The sequence below is a fragment of the Sebastes umbrosus genome, chromosome 19 (genome assembly GCF_015220745.1).
Source record: "Sebastes umbrosus isolate fSebUmb1 chromosome 19, fSebUmb1.pri, whole genome shotgun sequence".
In the NCBI taxonomy this organism is placed as follows: domain Eukaryota; kingdom Metazoa; phylum Chordata; class Actinopteri; order Perciformes; family Sebastidae; genus Sebastes; species Sebastes umbrosus.
In genome coordinates this window covers 15,764,238-15,778,185 of record NC_051287.1, presented here as the reverse complement: position 1 = coordinate 15,778,185, position 13,948 = coordinate 15,764,238, and the positions used below count along the sequence as shown (strand labels likewise).

Here is a 13,948-nt window from a genome sequence, read left to right as displayed (position 1 = left end):
AAACCTCGCTTCACATCCATATTGTCGAAATTAGCTAAATATTCACCCATGATATTAAAAATGTTGTCTCTTCCGGCAACAAGTCACATGCCACAATGACAAACAGAAAGAGAAAGGTAAGAAAAAGCTAGGCTAAATTGTCAGCAAGTAAGTATTTTGAAATATATTTATCAAATCTAAGATGAGCTGTGGGCCTCCATTGAGCCCAAGTTTGCGATAACTTTAAGCACCAATGTATTTAGGAATATGCATGTAGACACGACATATAATATAACTGTAACTGAATAACTGAAACAATAAAGGCTTTAAAACTAGATTTTTACTCAGAGTCCCTCTACGAAATGGGTTTCAATATTATGTAATAATGCAGGTCATTTATTTAGTGCTTTTAGTGCTTGGCAAATTTACATTGGCTCACTTTGCCCACTTTGCCAACTTTTCCCAGTTGGTAACCAAACCATGTTAATAAAAGAGAAGATGGAAAAAAGAATAGATGCTTTGTTTTTTTAAATATTAGTAGAAGATTATCTTGGGACACAATAGGAAAACTTGCCAAGATTAAGATTTGATTGCTTTGCAGAAAACCATTTAAAAATCTGATTTTTCCTAGAAAGCAAAATAAAGAGAAAGTTACACACTGTTTTCTTTAGATAAAAAAAAAAAAAAATCTTTCCCAGATGGGAACTTACTATACTTGTGCTGGAGGGTGACTGGACAGATGTTATGGCATATGCATAAGTGTCTGTGTTATTGACACTTCCATATGCTCTGCCAGCAGTATCGGTGTGTTTATGTGCACTATATGTACAAGAGAGCGGTTGCATGTGACCAGCAGGATAATGAGAGGATGTTTATCCAGACAGATTGTCATTGACAATAAGCACTATCCCATCAGCTAAAACCAACACAGCTGTCTGAGACTGTGGACCCATACCCAGAAATATTTAATTGGTGGGTAAACTCTGAGACGGAGTAAAACCACGAGACTTATGCAAAGGCTTAAGACGTATGCAGTCCCTGTACCAGGGATAAGATATTTTGCTGTAGAACTTGCGTTAGTACAACGTGTAAAACCAAACCATGCCAAACACTAAAACAGAAAGCATGTTTTGGGAGGTGTGTAGCAAAACACTCATGGCCATAGGCCTGACAATCTGTGTTTTTGTCAACCCCCCAAACTTTGTTGTAGAAGATTAATTATACTCGCACGTGGATGCAAAGCTACCAGAACGGTGTCAGTAAAGAAAAAGGTATCGCCTTCACACTACTTCAAGCCCCAATATTTTTATTGACGATGTTTCGATCCTACTTGGATCTTTGTCAGGTCAAAGTGTTTGAAAATTTATACATAAAGCACAAGATGCAAACAGGCTCTATGATGGCAGGTGTGGTTCATCCAAAACACCAGTGTGATAAAACATCTACAAAATGTTAACAATTTGACGTACATAGAAAAAGTACATAAAAACAGTAATACAAAAGCCAAACTTCTAAATATCAAACATGTTATTTATAAACATGTCATATTCATCATCACATACTGTATATCAGAATATGAATCACCTACGTTCAAAAATATAACAAGTTAGAGGAAAAAGAAAAGAAGAAATCCTTAAAACATGTATAGAAATCCCAATCCCAATATGGAAAAAAAGAAACACCTGTTGTATTTATATATATTTCTTTTTCATTTTTACAAATAATTGTGTCAGAATCTAGAAAAATATATAAATATAACTGTATATAGTAAGAGCCATCATAGTACAACCACTGTTATTTTTTTTAGAGAAAATGATTGACGTACTCTTGATTCAAACCTCTAGGTGTGAGAGCCTGGAGAGTGAAAATATAACCCCCAAACTTTACCATATCTCCAGCACATGCTTTTTTCACAAGCCAATAACTCAGCATTGCCAAAAACATTACTCTGCACACTATGCACTGGAGAGCAACTGCACCGCTTCCTTTGAATCAAGGGAAGCAAAGTCGATTTTCTACCCCAATTTCATTTCTCATCATTACTGAGTCATTTTCACCAAAAATAGATGCAAAACCTGAGCGAGGACAGAATTACACACACAAACACACAGTCACACAGTAATTAGACACAATCTCTAATCAATAAATTTGGCAGGTTAGAGGATTATGCTACCTCACCCCCACTGTGTTAATGTGTTTCCTCCGCCATCTGAGGCACGTGTCAATGACTCTGAGCTTGAAATCCAGTCAGTCAGGAACACATTTAACAGAAAATAATATTTTTTTTTTCGTCTCACAGAGGTGCTCCTGGAAACGGACAAACGATGAGGTAAACAACAGGAAGGAGCTTTTGGGCGATAAGCTGCATGTAAGCTGTTGAAGCTGCTAAATTACTTTATTCTAATGAGGCAAATGTGGGTATAGCGTGCCACATGGACATGATGTAAAACAAACCCAGCGACAAGCCACAGACTCACACTGTAATTAAGAGTCAGATACATCGTGAAGATGTGTTTGCAGGCATTTCAATTTAATCTACTAAAATCACAGGGCGTGTGCCAGGATTTGTCTGCTCCGAAGTTGTCAAAATTAGATTTGCACATGTAACAAAACTAAAATCACAGTAACACACTTACTGGATGATTTATACAAAAGTATGTGTATAAAACTATTTCAAAATATATATTGTTTTGCTACTAAAAAGCAAAGTCTAACTAATATTCTGCTTCAATCCATATTTGTCGGCGTTTAGCCTTTCAAAAACAACATTTTCACTGCAGTCAAAAATCTATTTGCTCGCCCGCTTGATTTTGTTTGAGGATTTGTAATTTTTATTGGTGATGATGTCGGGGGGGCTCAGCTTCTCTTGGATAACAGTCTGTTTAGTAACACAAAACAAAATATATATAAACAATTAACTCTTTAGGGTTAGGGTCATAATAACTGATATAATAACACGATAACTAATAATTATGGACAGACTCATTTGAATATTGTTTGGATGAGGAAAATATACCAAAATTTACCTTATTAGCGAGGCAAGCTGATAATGAAATGAATGAAATTCAAAAAAAGAATAACCTTTCAGCTCTCGTTCAGGCTAAATCCAACTATGCTGGGGCATATGTTCTGTAGCAAGAGCAGCAGTGACGAAGTCTACACAAATTAAAACCACTTCACCAGCAACAGTTGCTGAGTGGAAAACTTAATTAAATCATTAATTGCACTATCGACTGTGCAACATTCTGTTCAAACACGAGAGGGAAGATGAGTGACATTCAGAGTGAAGTGAGCTGCTCAAGTCTCAATCAGCAGGTGAGATGGAGAGGGATGTTTTGGTTATTACACTTAAATATGCACTTGAGTGAATGAATTTTTGTAAAAACATACAGAGCAATGAACACACTGTCAGATGAGTCATCCCTCACTGTGTTCCCAGCACAGTTAAGGACTCATCTGACAAAACAGCTGGCTGTGTTTCTTTACAGTAGTGGTTAAATACACAAAGAGGTCAGTCTGCAAACAGTTTACTTCAACAACAAAATATTGTTGAAGCAAACCGACATCAACACCATTTTTCACTTTATAGACTCAAGAGTGTCAAACAGCAGCCAAGGAACAACAAATTCCATTCCAAAGTCCATGTGTGCCTTTTGTTATTGTTTGTCCTCCCAATAACATAGCCCTTGAATGCTCATTTTCATCATACGACTCAAATCTCAGAACAGAGAATTTGGAGTGTCCTTGAATGCACCAACAATTTTTTCAAGTCATCGAGTCATTAAATAGTTTTTCTTGCTATAATATTTGTAGCCAATAGAACCCAAATAGGAAATAGCCAGCAGCAAACCAGACTATTCTATGCATACAGTATGGAGTAAACATCACCATCTCTGTTATTATGAGGAGTGCACTTTCAGGCAAAGTTTATCCCAACTGAAATCCTTAGGGGCGAAGTAAATGTTAACAAATACAAAATAACTCTGAATAATCAACATTTATTCTGCAGTATATGGAGAAACAATTGTATTGTTATTGGGAAGGTATTGTTCAATGACATGTGCATGAGGGGTCATCAAATGGTCAGAGCATGGAAAGGATACAAAACTCTTATCCTTAGATTAGCAAAACTTATCACTCACAGTGAGTTCACCAAGTGACTGAAGTGTGAATATTAATACTTTATAATACACAAGATCATGGGGCAGTTGGTGACCTAACACCCTATCATGACAATTCTTGTATTTCCTTTATTTTACTAGATCAAAATCTCAGGAACTGACCAAAAACTAAAATAATTTGAAACTGTCAATGAAGAAAATGGAAAAATATCGTAATGCAAAGCAATCCTGCTCTTCAAATCAGAGTGCATATTATCACCCTGACACTCCAAGCAGAAGTCCCCCACCCAATTGCATTGAGGTTTATCAACTGATTAATTGAATAAAAGCTTGAATCCAGTGACACAAAAACTGTTTGTTTGGTTAGACTCTAAACTGCCTTTCAAAAATTTCAGACTCTCTGTAACCAAAACTGCTTCTTAACAAGTTTTCTGGGCTTTCGAAAACAAACAATATACAGTAGTTCAGCTGCAATGCGATCAGTCCATTTATCACAAGTAGCTTGCCAGGTGACACCTGACCTGTTTCTCTCTTCAGCCTAATTCCTAGTAAACACTGCACAACTTTAACCCTGATTTTCCTCTCCCCGACAGTTTTTGGAGCTCCTCGACAAAAGCCCCAGATCAGAGGAAAATCGGCGTTGGCTCGCCAATCGCACATCGGCGCTCAAGCGTCATGTGTGAACTGTTCAAAGACGTTCGCCGATGCCTCGCAGACACATTCCAGATATCTAGCATGCTAAATATCTGGACCTTTCAGGGACTGACAATGAGAACGCAAGACACGGGTTGAGGGGAAACCTGGAAAAGGAGGGATCGCCTGTAACAATAGGAATAGGAATGTGTTGCATTTGCAACACGGAGCAAATTTGTTGTTGCCCCTAGAGGAATAAATAGTCAAAAATAGTGTGGAAACAGGCTATTTTGTACACACGTGTCAACAACAACATCAGCAGCAATTAGTCTCGCGAATGGAAAGATGACAGATATTGTAGTGTTTTACGCCTTGTCTCCTCTCAGTCATGTAGTGTGAAAACCACAATGACTTAAAGACTCCCAATTACAAGACAGCAAGTTGTGTAGTGTGAACAGTACAGCAATCTGACGACTTTGAAAGTCTTGTAGTGTGAACTTTGCTTAAAGGCCTTTAAGAGTGTCCTTCAAACTCACATGACTCCTCCTTCCCCATGGCCACGTAGATATTTCCCCTTGCCAGAAGTTGGATTTGGCCTTGAGGAAGAACAAAAACCTAAGGGGGTCTGAAGGGATGGTGTTGGCAGCATCTTGGTGACTTCCCATGCGCCACAGTGGGAGAGGAGGCGTGGTAGACAGTGTGGCGATGCCAATCCAGTGGCACACAGCGAGATTGGTGCCAAGAATCAGTTTGTCAGTTGGTCAATAGCTCACCGCACTTGTGTTCCATAATATTTTGGTCACTTTATTTGGTGAAGTCACAGCCATATAAACCTCTCTAAAATCACACAAACGCCATTTTTTGTTCATCATTCCACTTTTATTTTAAGATTTTCAAAACAACTGTCTGACCTTCAAGGTTGGACGGACCGAAACGTTTAGTTAAGAAATATTACAGCAGTAAGCGGGCAGTGTGCAGGGAGTTTTTCTCATTGTTTTCAAGATTGTACTTCCCTACAACGCACCTGTCACACATTCTGGTGTGCAGAGATTTATTTCTAAATATTGTAAATATTTCAACCAGCTGACACGTGATCACACAGGATCACGGTGATTACGGTCGCATTATCACGACAAATGTTCCGTCAAATCTAACTCAACATGAACAAAATACATCACATCTTTACATGTCCTTTAATTTGATTTATGGCACCGTGGTGGTCTTTAACTGCAGCTGGTTGTTATATCGATCATTGTGATGACCATGTGGGGCAAATGTTTATCTTCCATGGTCAACTGAGCCAGTGGATTAGTCAGCCGTAACCTCACTTTCACCTATAACTGTAATTCCCCATGTGAAGAGAAGCAGACGCTTTACAAATGGAATTGCCAACACTACATGTCCACAGCACACATAAAAGCGGACAAGAGGCACTTGAGCTGCCTAATGTCACACCATAACAATGATATACTGCACTGAATGTTACCAGTTATGCAAATGGGAAATTAATTGATAAGAATGTCAAGCTGTCCTCACACAGTCTGTATCTTAAAACAATTAGTAATTCCAACAGAATTGTGTTCCCCTCTAATTAACATTTAAAGTTATGTAAAAAGCTGCTCCAGAATAATCAGGTCACCAACTCTGCTAGGGGGCCTGTGGTGTCAGACTGTATCTTACATTGTTGTTTAGGTATTGTGTTGCATATAAATGTCCTTTATGACGTCAACAGACAATATAGGGATGCATGTGATGTGACTAACCTAAGCAGGTACAGTAAATCCATTGTTGCTGCTGAATATTTCCCCATCGAGTAAGACTGTATTTCCCCCGTGTAAGACTTGATACTAACTTATAATGCTAATAATGTTACCACCAGCAATATACTTATCCATGCAATACTTTATAACCACGATGGTTATGTCAAAGCAAGTGACTAATACGCCTATTTGGAAATTACCTCAGCTAAGTGTATTTTACTGCTGTTTTTGACCATGAGTATACACGACCTGGGTGTGTTTATTGTCCCGTAAATCAGAGTGTATTTCACTGATGTTTCTGACTGCGTGTAGCTGCGACTTGGGTGTGTTTTTTTTCCCGTAAACCAGAGTGTATTTCCCCGATGTTTCCGACTGCGAGTAACCGCGACCTGGGTGTATTTTTTTCCCCGTGAACCAGAGTGTATTTCACCGATGTTTCCGACTCAGAGTAACCGCGACCTGGGTGTATTTTTTTTCCCATGAACCAGAGTGTATTTCACCGATGTTTCCGACTTCAAGTAACCGCGACCTGGGTGTATTTTTTTCCCCGTGAACCAGAGTGTATTTCACCGATGTTTACGACTCAGAGTGACCGCGACCTAGGGTGTATTTTTTTTCCCATGAACCAGAGTGTATTTCACCGATGTTTCTGACTGTGAGTAATCGCGACCTGGGAGTTTTTTTTCCCATGAACCAGAGTGTATTTCACCAATGTTTCTGACTGCGAGTTACCACGACCCGGGTGTGCTTTTTTTCCCGTGAACCAAAGTTTGAACCAGTTATGCAAATGGGAAATTAATTAATAAGAATGTCAAGTTGTCCTCACACAGTCTGTATCTTACTAGTTAAAATTATGTAAAAAGCTGCTCCAGAATAATCACAGGTCACCAACTCTGTTAGGTGGGCTGTGGTGTCAGACTCTATCTAAAATTGTTCTTTAGGTAGTGTTGAATATTAATTTAAATCATGAAGTCAACAGACAATATAAGGATGCATGTGATATGACTCACCTAAGCAGGTACAGTAAATGCATCAGTGCTGCTGAGTAGATTATATGCGTGCAGCTTCCTAACATCTCTGTTGAGTGTTGTTTTTTTTTGCTGGAAATAGTCAAACGCAACGCCGGTAAGCAGGTCAGAGTGTGCAATGTTTGCTGAACAAAACCCTCAGTATCGGCCTGTCTCTCTGTGAAATCAGATAAATAATCCAATAATATTTTGGACCCTCTTATTTCGAAGAGGCACTGGAGTCAGCATTTAGTCCATTTCTCAAACTTTTCTCTATTTTCTGTTTTGTAGAGGCAGGGGATTACCGGCTCGGCAGGGGGGCTCTCTCGCCGAGGTATTACAGCACGAGCTGGCCTGAAATGATCTGCTACTCTCTTACTGCTACTCTTTTTTTTTTGTTGAATCCCCGTTCCCTATTTCTGTGTGTCACTCTGGCTGTCTGTCTCTGCCCCATCTTTGGAATTTATGTTGCCGTTTCTCTTCTACTACCCATTACTATCTTATACTGTATACCCTCCCCTCATCATAAATCACCCCCTCCTTCATCCTCGCACCATTTACACCTCCCTATTTCGCTCTGCTCTTCTCTTCTCTACTGATTTGGTTATGTGAGTGTCCTTTTGCCATTTGTCATCCGTCCATCTATCCATCCATCCATCCATCCATCCTCCACTCTGTCACTCTTTGATTGCTCCGCTGTGTCTATTTCAGTAATAGAGTGATCACAAACTTACAGGGACTTAATGAGGCAGCAATTAACCACCAGCCAGAGTTGTGTGTGTCTGGGTAAGCTGATTTAAATTATAAAAATATAAGTGTTTCTCTGCAGTGTTTCTTGTGTGTGTGTGTGTGCGTGTCCTCGGTTTAAACTCCTATTGATGGTCCTCATCCATCATTTCAACAGTTTTACATTGTGAGGACACTTTGGCAGCGTAATCCATTACAGACTTCACATCTTGTTATTTCTGTTAAATGATATGTGCTAATTTCAAAGAACGTCAGAATCATCACAGAGGAATAAAAGTCAATTTGGGATAAATGTCACATTTTTTATATCCCGTTGCCCAGTGTGCTGAAGAAAAATGTGATTAGAGAGGTTTTAAAAAATGAGAATCCGTGTGAAAAGCGCTCTATAAATACAATGTATTATTCTTATTATCAAAATGTATATTTGAACATATTTATATTTGCAAAGAGGTGAAGCTCAAAGAGGTGAAACTAAATAGATGAAAATGTAAGATTACCACAACTCCCCACAGTCAATCATGTGACAGTGTCACAGATTAACAGCTCTCAGTTAATCACACATTCATTCGTTCAATTATTCCAGTAAGCTGTGAAATATTGGTTTTAGTAAATATAGAAAAGTACAGAGTAATCTCCATGAGAGTGTCAGTAAGATGCATTTCTTGTTCCCTCATGCTTATACATTCAAGATGGAAATTCTTTAACATAAACACCAAAATACAAAATTGTATCATTTTCTTTTAGCAGGATCACTAGCTATACCCAACCCTTGCAGACGTTCATCAGGTTGTAGGTAGTGGTCTTCTTCTAAAATCATGTGAAAGTGGTTTTGTGAGCAACAGATATTGATGCAATAACCACTATATCTAACTATACAGCGAGGAATCACTGTCTGTCTGTATGTCTGTATGTCCTTCACATATCTCAAGAACCGCTTATCAGATCTAGTTCACACTTGGCGGGTGGATTGCTGGGGACCCAAGAGAGTGCTTTATCGAATTTGGTGCAATTTGGACCCGGGACACGTTCAATATTAATAAACTGAATTGAATTGAGTTGAATAAACAAGCGAACAGTGCTCCGTTCAGCAGCGGGGGGCAGGGCTTCAGGGCTCTGCAGACTGAGACAAGCATGAAGCATGTCGTCAGCGGATGTCAGCGGTCACTTTTGCTGCTGGATCCTGGATATACACTACTCGAATGCTGGATAACGTTACAACCGAGCTCTTCTTCACTTCCCTGGAGTCAACGAGCGGTTCTCCACACTGCTGCCAGCAGCACTCGCTTGGGGCCGATCAGTCCGCTCCGAATGGCCACGTGCTCCGAACAAGCACGAGCTCCTGACAACGCTGCGGGCAGCAATAATGGCAGGCTACTGGAAGACAAGCATTTGGACTGTTCCAAACGGGCACGCAGTCCAAACGAGCACAATCCCCCGACAACCCTGTAAGCAGCAATCCTGGGAGGCAACCGGTAGCCGGACTGTTCCAAACGGCCACGCCCCCCGAGCGGTCGTGACCTGGGTGTGTTTTTAAGACGGTATTTCCCCAGTGTAAGACTTAATACTAACTTAAAATACTAATAATGTTACCACCGGCAATATATCTATCCACAGTCCACTTTATAATCGCAGTAGTTATGTCAAAGCAAGTGACTAATACACCCATTTGGAAATTACCACTGTCAAGTGTATTTCACTGATGTTTCTGACTGTGAGTAGCCGCAACCTGGGTGTGTTTTTGTTTCCCGTGAACCAGAGTGTATTTCACCGATGTTTCTGACTGTGAGTAGCTGCAACTTGGGTGTGTAATGCAACTATGTCATGGCAGGTGTATTGCTCAGGACCCAAGGAAGTGCAGTGTTGACTGGGAAGTTGTTTTTATGAGCGTTTCACAAGGAAGCTGCAAGCAGCAACACCACAGGCCAAGCATTCGGCCCGTTCTGAATAGGCATGTTTTGAACGGACACTGAACTAGTTACGTTAAGTCTATAAAAAAGAATGAATGAATTTAACCTAACACCAAAATGAAATACTATGAGATGTATGAAATGTACATTCAGTAGATGCAGCAACACATTAGTCCTTTAAGAATGAATGTGAGGGAATCTGTCGGTGGACTGTGTCCAATCTGCACTGATGGTAAGGAACATGTATTTAACAGAGTTCCTCTGACCTCTACTTGACATTGCCTCTCAATATGATAGCATGATGTCCTACTGTGAGCAGTACACAGTGTATCTTCAGAATATATTAACATGTACACTGTTTCTTTCTCCCTCTACTGTGTATTTCTCCCTCCCTTCCAATTTCTCTCAGTCACACTCCCTCTTCTATTCATTTGCTTTGGAAGCCTGTTGATCCATAACATAAAAGACAATCCTCAGAGAGCTCAGGCAGTAATGAAAATATTTCGATAAGCTCCCAGCTCTTTTTCACTCTGTGGAACTGTGTTCTGCTCTCAGCTCTGAGCTAAATGAACCTTGGTGGGTCCTTGATGTGGCATCAAGTGGTTTTTAGTTTAGATTTCTTAATACGCAGGCCTTGGAACCAGTCAGCCTATCACCCTTTCTAATTTGCAGTCAGTTGTCACTTCTCTCTCGGTGTGAATCTGTTTCCAGTTCGTAGAAGACAGTTTGGGGTTATTACCATTACTCACATTCAAGTGCATGTTTTTGACAGCGAATGTCTAGGAAACAATAGTGGCAGAAGAGTTATGATGAAAAAATATGTAATTTTTGTGCCCATTGACTCACCTTGGCGTTCCACTTCATTTCATGAACTGCACTTAGCAACTTACGTAATGTTCACGCAATTCTTTTATAATAATTAATGTGCAACCGTACATCGTTAATCAAGGTAAGATGACACTTTCAGTAAAACACGGTTTTCTGATCCAGAGTATAGTTGCCTATCATGACACTGTTGGAGAAACAACTTGATGGCTGTAGACCCGCTTTTATATGCACATATTTACATTCTTAGATTATCTGTTTCTGAAGAACATTTAAGTGTCATGAAACGTTAAAATCTGCTGAATGGCTCATCGGGTTTATAGTTTTGCTGTGGCTGGTGAGTCAATTCACTCAATTAACCAGGAACGATTTCATTAGGTAAGTAATCAGTGTGGAGATTCACAGATGTCTAATCATGAGACACTGGTTTAATGGCACAGTAGCCTATCTATCTATCTATCTATCTATACAAATATATAGACAGAGTCAAAGGAATTATGCTGATATGTTCCTTACATTATGATATACATATCTTGTTCATTGTTCTCTGTCTGTCTGTTGAGATAATACAGCAGAGATATACATATGCAACCCTTCTGCAAAGGAGAGTCATCCCTGTCTAAACTGCATTCTCAATTACGTTTCGAGGGAAACTTATTTTTTTTACGCTCGCAACACATGGTTAACGCAAAATTTAAACTTAACAAAATGAAAACGCAACAAAACCACTTGGTGAGGTTTAGTAAAACATCATGGTTTGGCTTAAAGTTAGTATGTTTGTTACGTTATTTAAAGGCAGGGTGTCTAAAGATTTTAGAAACAGTTTTTGTTATATTAGTTGAAACTCTCATTACATCCCGACAGCAATCAATAAATCAAATGCTCTGATAAAAAAAAAAAAAAGTCTGGTACCTGTGGCTGTCGCAGGACTATAACAAACACTCCCAATCTTTTCATTAAAACCCGAATGTAATGATTGGACGTGTCTACCTACCTGCACGCACTCTGCCTGTGCACTCATTGGGCATCACCGGAGTCTTCCACAAGCTGCTAGCTTGGCAGCTGTGAGTACAATAGCCATGTTCTGCGTTCACATTCATTGATACGTTTATGTTCATAATGATAATTGCGTGGGAGTGGATTTGGAGGGATACCTGAAGGGACGGGCTGTCAGTGTTGCCAGCTTGAGGACTTGCTCTCTAGATTTAGGGTAATTTGGAGCTAGTGCTGCTAGCTGCTTTCATTGGAAAAGAGTTGACAACACTGGGCTTGGTTTTTTGGCTGGATCATTTTTACAAATCCAGTGTACTCCTGCTACTTCCTCAACATCACCCACCCTGCCTTTAAGTCATGGACATAAATTAAAATACGTCAACATTGACTTTTGGTTTCACATGGGACACAAACAGCGGCCTCTTCGGTAAATGTCTTGTGTCTGTTTGACCCACCCGTCCACCTCGACCTCATCCCTATGTCGACTTATGCAGACTATGGTTAGAAACATATTTGTGATATGTCAAAAACAAACGTGAACGGGAAGAAACTACATTTCCCTCGTAACGTAATTGACAATGCGGTTTCGTTTTATGGGAACTCATTTTTTAGGAGACCAGGCTGGAACAGTGGAAAAGACATTGCCTATCCTGGTTTTTCCCTTAAAGGGGACATAGCATACTCATTCTCAGGTTCAAACTTGTATTTTGGGTTTCTACTAGAACATGTTCATGTTAAAAAAAAAAACTCCCGAGAAAAAAATCCAGTCTGCACTGATTGGCTTGCGAGAAAAATATGGTGCATTTTTGCAAAGGTAGTTCTCGAACCGTGGGTGGAGATACTCAGATGGGGGCGATATATTCTAAAGAGCCTGCATGTGACATAGGAAGGGTAGCCAAATCTGAATGGCTCGTTGAATCACATGTTTTCTGATTTAGGCAGACCACAAAAAACTGACTGGGTTGTCTTGTTTCACAGTTTGTGGGTTGGTAGGCACTCCAGATACCCAAACGTATGTGCACAAGCACTGAAAAAGTGAGTTTTTCATGATATGTCCCCTTTAACTGTTCCTTGTTAAGTACTTCAAATCATGTGTCCCTTAAGGCAAATCATACCCTGCTTTATTTTTATTGAAATGTTGGATCCTGGGTTTGTATTTGTGTCAGTATTTCAGAAGTTTCCCCTTCCCCCTGCACCTTTTTTATATCCCAGCATCTCTCTCTTTGTCACAAATGTTATGAGGTTTCTTTCTTCTGTCTCATTCTCCCTCTCTGACTTCCATTCATCTCTCTCTCCTACAGGGATAAAACAGTCGGAGTCCCAGTTTGGTGAAAGGAGAAGATGCTGGTGCAACGCTAAGAGTTTAATACACAGATGGTTACACACACCACTTTGTGAGAGTAGCATTAGATCTCTGTCAACCATTGCCTTTGACAAAAATGAGAGGAAACGGAACAGATAATGACACAATCGATAAGACAAAGAAACAGAGAAGTCTGTGACAGAAGAGAATAAGGAAAGAAAGGTGTTTTTTTGTGAGTTTCTCCTCATCTGGATGCGTGTCCAGCCAGCAGGTTTTGGCTGAGGCCTCTCATTGAATGCAAATGGGGTTTCCACCATACTGCCTGTTACTGTACTGCTACATTATATCTGGTGAGGTCTGGTTCGCCCTGATAACGCCACACTTCCCCTCTGCTCGCTTGCGTTTTTTCTTTTCCTTTCAAGATACACATGCTGCTCTGTCAGTTATTTCTGTTCTTTTACCTTTTTCAGCCTTTGTATGGTGTCCATTTCTGTGTGTGAGTGTCAAACTCTCTTCTTTTCTCACCTGCTCACCCCGATGCTCTCCATTATTCAGCTGCCATCCCGGGAACGGATGGAGCCCCGTCTGCTTTTCAAAGAAGATTTTTTATGAAGCTTTCTCAGAGTGTATCGCGCAAGTTCAGATCTTGCCTTCTTCTTTTGTGGATGCTTTT

At 39.9% G+C, this 13,948-nt stretch overlaps 1 long non-coding RNA gene across 1 annotated transcript; it reads left to right on the top strand.

Annotated features, from left to right (window-relative positions):
- Window positions 1-2,899: 2,899 nt before the first annotated feature.
- Window positions 2,900-12,597, top strand: LOC119478669. Its single transcript, XR_005204481.1, has 3 exons — window positions 2,900-2,912; window positions 11,797-11,801; window positions 12,520-12,597. It is a non-coding gene; the product is annotated as an uncharacterized LOC119478669 (long non-coding RNA).
- Window positions 12,598-13,948: the final 1,351 nt, after the last annotated feature.